We start from the raw sequence: 7,613 nt of genomic DNA, 5'->3' as shown, positions 1-7,613 counted from the left end.
CAGCAAAGGAGACTCAAGGAGGTAGATTGACATGTTAATTTCAGCTCTGAAGTCTAGTGTGTCCGAGATGATGAGGATGGCCGAGGATAGAGCAGGGTTCAGACCGGTTGTTCATAGAATCACTAAGTCATACTTGACTCAGCAGCACCTAGCAACAATAATGGTGGCATAGTTCCTCTGTTCATAGGGTTTTCAAAAATTCTTTGTTTTGGAAGTAGATGGCCAATCCTTCATCCTAGTCTGTCTGAATCTAGGAGCTCTGTTGCAATCTCTCCACTATGGGGGACCCCAGTACAGCTGACTGACAGACAAGCATACTAATAGGAGCAAATAATACCCAAGCCTGTACACATCTCAGACATAAAGTAATTGGCAACTTAATTGTGTTCATATGGAATCTATATCTAGATCAGAAAGCTGTTGTCTGAACAGAGCAAAGTAACCTGCTACCTGCTTTCAGAGGCAGTAAATCATACAGGATGAGGCTGTTCATCTTTCTCTCAGGGAAGCAACTGCATATGATTCATGTTGACCCTCCATTGAGTCTCTGAGGCTGTAGAGCAAGTAGCTACTTTAAAATCATGGAGGGCATGCATCAGGGTTGTATTCTTTCTCCATACCCATTCAATCTGTATTCTGAGCAAATAATTCATGAAGCCAGACTCTATGAAGAAGAATGTAGAAGACTCATCAACGGCCAACATTACGCAGATAGATACACCTTGGCTTGCTGAAAGTGAGGAGGATATGAAACACTTACTGCAGAAGATCAAAGATGGCAGCCTTCAATATAGATTACATCTTAACATCAAGAAAACAAATGTCTTCACCACAGGACTAACATTCAATATTATGATAGATGGAGAAAGGATTTGAAGCCGTCAATGATTTTATCTTGCATGAAGTTTTGCATTGGGCAGGTTTGCTGTCAGGGACCTCTCTAAAATACTAAAGAGCAGTGATGTCAGTTTGAAGACTAAGGTGCATCTGATTCAGACCATGGTCTTCTCAATCACCTGCTATCCAAAAATATCTAGACAATGAATAAGAATGATAGAAGAATTGATGCCTTTGAGTTGCAGTGTTAGAGAAGAGTACAATATCCATGTACTGCTAAATTAACAGACAAGTATGTCTTGGGAAAGAGTGCTCCTTGGAGGTAAAGATGGCAAAGCTTTGCCTTTCATCCTCTGGACATGTACGTACATGAGGCTGTTCCTTGGAAAGGGACATCATTCTCAGGAAAATGGAGTGTCAGCAAAGGACAGGCAGACCCCTAAAGAGATTGATAGATACAGTGACTTCAGCAAAGGGCTCTAGTGTGTAAGAGATTATGAGGATGGCCCAGATAGAGCAAAGTTCAGGCTGGTTGTTCATGGGGTCACTGTGAGTCATATTCAACTGAACGGTATCCAACAACAGCAGTGGTGTAGTGTATAACATATTAGGCTCCTAGTCAAAAGGTCAGTAGTTTGAGTCTACCAGCTCTTCCATGGGAGGAAGCTAGGTAGTATCCTCCCATAAAAAATTATAGCCTCCGAGACTCAATGGAAGGACACCATGAATCAGATACAACTGCTCCATGAGAGAAAGATGAACAACCTCATCTTGTGTGATTTACTGCCTCTGCACACCCACTGGAGGGTCACCTGTAAGTCAGTTCTAACATGATGGTACATAACAACAAATGCTTTGAGTAGTGAAAACCAACAATCCCAGTTAGCAAGAGTTCCTGTTTACCTCTGTTAACTATGTGATGATAACAGCACCTTCATTGATTCTCATCAGCTTCTACTTTCTCTGTAAAGGGGCTAATTGATTTGACCCACCAAGCAATCAGTTAGCAGCCCAACATGTAGCATGTTGTCAGAAGCTATTAGTCCTTGTTGTTATTAAGTTGTTAAGTGCCATCAAGTCGTAGATGACTCAGAATGACCCTATGAATGAAAGACATGAACACTTGTATAACTTTCATCATTTCTCCAAGTTCATGGAGTTTCTGGAGACAAGTGATTTCGGAAGTGGATGCCACTCCTGCCTCCAAGCTTGTTTTAATTGGGGGAGCTCCACTAAACACTGTCCACCACGGGTAACCATTATCGCATTTGACACATCAGTGTCACAGTGGTCCACTCCACAGCTTGAGTTTCCTCTGCACAGGAAGTGGACAGACCAGTGCTATACCACTTAGAACATTGCACGTATGTCTCAGAACCAGGTTGCTCCAAACCACTGCCCGCCTGGAAACCAGCACATACTGCTAACCCCTGACTTTTTAAATAGAAAGCCAAATACAGTCAGTTCACTCCTGATGGCTGATGCTTGGAAAAGTAAAGGGTTATCAAAAAAGAAGACTCTATGAGAGGAATTGAATGCAACAATGAACTAGAGCACGGCAAAGATTTTGAGGATGGCATGAGACAGGACTCTATCTGTTGTTCACAGGCTTTCTGTGAGTTACAGTCAATTTGATGGCACAAAACAAGAACAACATGCAACCTCAAAATACTTAAAAGATAATTGATTGCATCCACTTAGAGCACTGAAACTAGAGAGCCTTACCTAACAAGAATGTATGTGTTACTATCAAGACATTTAAAACACTCTCTACCTACCACAAATTCCTTAAGATATACTTTTTCATTTAAAAAACACCTTTAAACTATAAGTATGTGCTTAGTTGTATGCCAATAAAAAGATACAGACACAGCTGAAAGCACTATTTGACTCCACAGAGAATTGGGTGATTATGGACATGGACAGGAAGGGAGGTTTTTCATTATGTCATTTGTGCATTCAGTGCTATCATATGGATGGATTGCTTGTTAATTTAAACTTAAAAAATAGAAATTGTTTCACTTAACTTCTAGATCAGTGTTTTGGGGGATTTTCCCCTATAAGTAGAAAATGAAAGCAGAAACCTCTCTGGTAGACAGCGAGTTAATGTGCTTATAAGCTGTGACACAGATACTATCACGATGCCAGGGACAGGACCTTTTGTAGTTGTTGGACACTATTCAGTGCTGACGATGTTTTCTCACTGTCCACCTGAACTCTGTACAAACCAGTGTCTTGGGACAAAAAGATCTTAAAAAAAGATACTGCTGGTTTTTATTGCAGCAGCAAATAAAAACAGTACAAATTTTTCACAAACCATTTTACCAGGCATCTTGTTGTACCTTTCATTAAACCTGTTCAGGTTTTATAAATCAACACTAGTGCTCTGTTCATTACAAAAATGATGTGGTTTCATTATAGAAAGTTTTTAAAAGAAAGAGAATGTGTTGCAAGAAAATCTCTTTCAGAGAACATTCTAACATTTTACCATAATTTCTTGTTGGCATAATTTAGATTTGTTATTTCCATTTGATTGGCCAGGCTATATAAAAAATGATGTGATCGTTGAGGCTATTTTATGAGTACAATCCCTTTTGTCACAAAACACGCATGATAGGAAGCTTAGCTAGAAAAGGGGAGGGGGGAATCTGAATTTGGCAAACAGCAAAACTTTACATCAAGTTGAAAACTACCGTACTCTCATCTCAGGGCAGTTAACAAAATTGTCCTTCGGTTCAGCTGAATTCACATGGCTCTCTTTTGATTTCTGGCACTGAAGTTTCTGCTTCCTAGCATTGAAAATATTGATAGCCTCAGTATTAGTAATAATAATAATAGATACTTGCTTAGTTTTTACCATCCTATAGGAACTGTTTCTTACTTAATATAAATTAACTCATTTAACAATCATAATAAAATTACTCTTAGTAATGTTATTACCCTTATCTTGGAAGAAGAAAGATAGATCCTAGAACTCCAGATACCCTTATAGTTGGCCAACTCTATTCCTCACTTCCTCAGAATTTGTAATTGTTTGAAGTGGAAATTTGTGTTGCTCGATGAACTTAAAAATCTAATTCAGATGAATTAGCTGATTTTCTCTTTAAAGTAAGGATGCACATATTATGTCAATGGAAATACATAGTTATAGGCACAAAAAATATATTGGTGTGTGAATATGAGTGCATACATTATCTCAATGGACATGCATTATATATTGCTATTGTTGATTGCTGTCAAGTCAAGCAAGACTTACAGCAACTCTATGAACAAAAGACCTGATGCCTTTCTGTATCTATTGTCGTTTATGTAAGTTCATAGAGTTTCCATAAGCATGTGCTTTAGAAAATGGATGCCACTCCTGCTTCCAAATCTGTCTTAAAAACTGGGACTCTAAAAAAACAATAAAAACAAAAAAAAACACCAAACTGAGAGTCTAATATTTACAACAAAACAAAGGCATCTCTAAAAATCAAACTCAAGGCTAGAGAAAACTGACTTCCCCTTATCATCAGAGCAATAAAATAATTTCAGAACTGAAAAAAAATAAAGATAACTAGGTGCCCCAGCAAACACTGTCCACCTTGGGTAACCGTTATGGCATTTGACCCCCCAATGGCATAAGTTTCAACATCACAGCAAACCCAGATTACCTCAGTATAGCAAATTGATAGAAATGTCCAACTGAGAAGAATTTTCCTACAAAATATAACAACACTAGTATCCTTTATCAATGGTTAAGTGCTATCAAGTTGAATACGACTCATAGCGACACTATGAACAAAAGTCCTAAACCCTGTTCTATAACTAACATAATTTCTCTATATTCATAGAGTTTCCAGAGACATGTGGTTTAGGGAGTGGATGCCACTCCTCCTTCCAAACATGAATCAATCTGGAAGCTACTCCAAACACTGTCCATGATGGGTAACCATTATGGTATTTGACACAACTATGGCACAGTGTTCAGAATGATAGCAATTCCAGGTTACGTAAGTACAGCAGACAGATACCTGCTGTACCACTTAAAGGGGGAGGGAGGCGGGAGGCACATTCAACAAATGGTGTTCATTGTAAACCAAGTAGACTCCCACCCTTGGGTCACTGTTAGCTTATGGAGGAAATGGAATCAATAACACAACCAAAAACCTTTCTTACGTGACCCTCATCAAGACTCGAGAAATCATCTTCCAGAGTGGAACCACTCCACAGGGGCCTCCAAGCCAGCCACAGACTCGGCTGAGAGGCCCATTCTTCTGCTAGGCAAGAGCGGGATTCCTTGGTCTGGAAAGAGAGACAGACCAGGGGAAAACCACACCGTAAGGTGGGTTGGACCAGATTTTTATAGTAAGGGTCTTTGAAGAGGGAAGTGAGAGACAATCCTTGTGGTTTAGCCAGGTGGGCAAGGCTGTACACTCACTTTGTTGATATGTTGATATTCTTTGACTCCTTCATTCTCCCTTTTGACCTTGGGCTGTGCCTGACTTCCCAGCCTCTTTAGTGAGAAAAAGGGCAAGATATTTCCCCTTTTTATAGCTACTTCCTTCTGAATAGGGGTGAAGATCTGGGGCTCAGAGTCTGGATTGGGTTGGTCCGGGATCAGTAACCATGGGAGAAAATGGATGTAGTAGTAGCTGGTTCAATTAAGTTGGTCATTTCATTTTCTGTGAAGTAAGAATTTAAAAAGCAGGGTGAAATTACTAACAATATGAAGAGATACTTAGGGCTTGGGATCTGAGTGAGGTGAAGAGTAGTGGGGCCCACCATTTGAGAGGTGTAGGAGGTGTGCTCAGTGAGAGGAGCATGTTTGACCTGGAAAAGATGGTGCTAATGGGGGATACTTATGACTTAAACCCCTGTGGGGATAGTTAGGATCACTGTGTATGGTTTGTCTTAGCATTGGTTGAAGAGGTTTACGTGCACACCGTTTAATGAGGATGGCGTCTCCTGGGGCAACTCTAGCTGTCTGGTCTAGACTTTCAGGTGAGGGTCTGGTTATGCAATGGTCTGGATATTCCCAGAGTTATTGTCTAAGGAGGTAGAGATAAGGAAGGTATGGTGCTAAAAGAGGGGGTTCAGTGGATAGGTTATAGTTGAGCAGAACAGTCGGTGTTGCTCAGATGCTGTTTCCACACTGTTTATGGAAACCAGAGCATAGGCTGTCTAATGGTAACCTTCAGAGGTCTACAAGAGCTGCTGTCAACAGAGTATAGTCTGGATTGGGGATGGGTTGATTAGCTAGGGAGGGAAGTAAAAGAATTTTAGGGCAGCTATAGCATCAGGATGGATGGTGAAGAGATTGAGAGTGTTCACAGCTTCAGTTTGCTCGGCTCCATGGTCAACATTCTTGGCACCAGTAGCCAGGAAATCAAAAAATGTATTGCGATGGGAAAGTCTGCGGTTAGGGACCTCTCTAAAGTACTCAAGAGCAACGGTGTCTCTCTGGAGACTAAGGTGCACCTGATACAGGCCATGGTTTTTGCAATCACTTGTTATGCATCAGAGAGTTGGACAATGACTAGGGAGGATAGAAGGAGAATTGACACCTTTGAGCGGTGGTGCTGGAGAAGAGTATTGAATGTACCATGGACTGCCAAGAAAACAAACAGATTCATCCTAGAGAGGGTTAAACGAGGCTGCTCCTTGGAGGCAAGGATTCTGGGGCTTCTCCTGACATACTTTGGACATGTTGTAAGGAGAGACAGGTCTTTAGAGAGGGACATCATGCTGGGTAGAGTAGAGGGACAGCGCAGAAGAGGAAGACCCTCTATGAGGTGGATTGATTCAGTGACTGGGGTAATCAGGATGGGTGTGTCAGAGGCAATGAGATTGGCACAGGATAGAGCACGGTTTAGGGCTATTGTACATAGGGTCGCTATGAGTCGCAAACGACTCGACGGCACATAACAACAACAACAACATGGTCATAAGAAGTTGAGGAATTTACTGGAAGTAGGGTGGTCAAATTGAAAGATGGTGGATTGAGAGAGGTTAATCTCAGGATTCTCAAGAAAAGGTAGATGGAGCTCATTTATCATATGTACATGATCTCTATCTAACATTATTTATATTGGACACAGTGATGCCAACAATAATCTCAAATATATCTTCCAATGTAAGAATGGCTCAGGTCAGAATAACATTTGACCAGAGTTGATAGCACCTAACAGCAACATTGGACAAACGATAAACATTCAATATCTATACTTGAGGGAGATCTGGTGGCTCAGTGGTAAGGAATTGCACGGCCAACCCACTAGAGAATCCACCAGCTGCTCCGAGGGAGAAACAGGCAATCTTCTCCTATGCGATACATAGCCTCTGAAAACTCATGGAGGATCAGTTAAAAGTTGGTTCCAACTTGATGGTACATAACAATATATACTTGAATACCATAAATAACTTTACATGACCAAGTTGCTGTTATTGTTTGCTGTCCAGTTGATACCAATTCATGGTAATTTCCAAATCTATAACTTTGGAGCAGATTCCAGGACCTGCCTTCCAAAGTGCATCTGGGTGGGCTTAAACTGCCAAACTTTCAACTCCCAGTCCAGGGTCTGTTTGCATAATTTGGAATTTCTTCCATGAGCAGGTAACACTATAGTGTTTGCTTGTACCATTCTTCTTTGATGTCTTTACTTTTTAACTTTTAAATAAAGAGGAAAATGTTCTTTTTTGTTCTCTATATTGTTTCTGTTCATTTGGTACCCAGTTAACCTTCACCTCTAAACTAAATTTTGAGATATTTCTATTAAAAAAAAATCACCCAGAAT

This window comes from Elephantulus edwardii, unplaced genomic scaffold (assembly GCF_000299155.1).
Source record: "Elephantulus edwardii isolate Elephantulus edwardi_28Jun2011 unplaced genomic scaffold, EleEdw1.0 scaffold00192, whole genome shotgun sequence".
In the NCBI taxonomy this organism is placed as follows: Eukaryota; Metazoa; Chordata; class Mammalia; order Macroscelidea; family Macroscelididae; genus Elephantulus; species Elephantulus edwardii.
Note: the sequence above shows the minus strand (reverse complement) of the source record.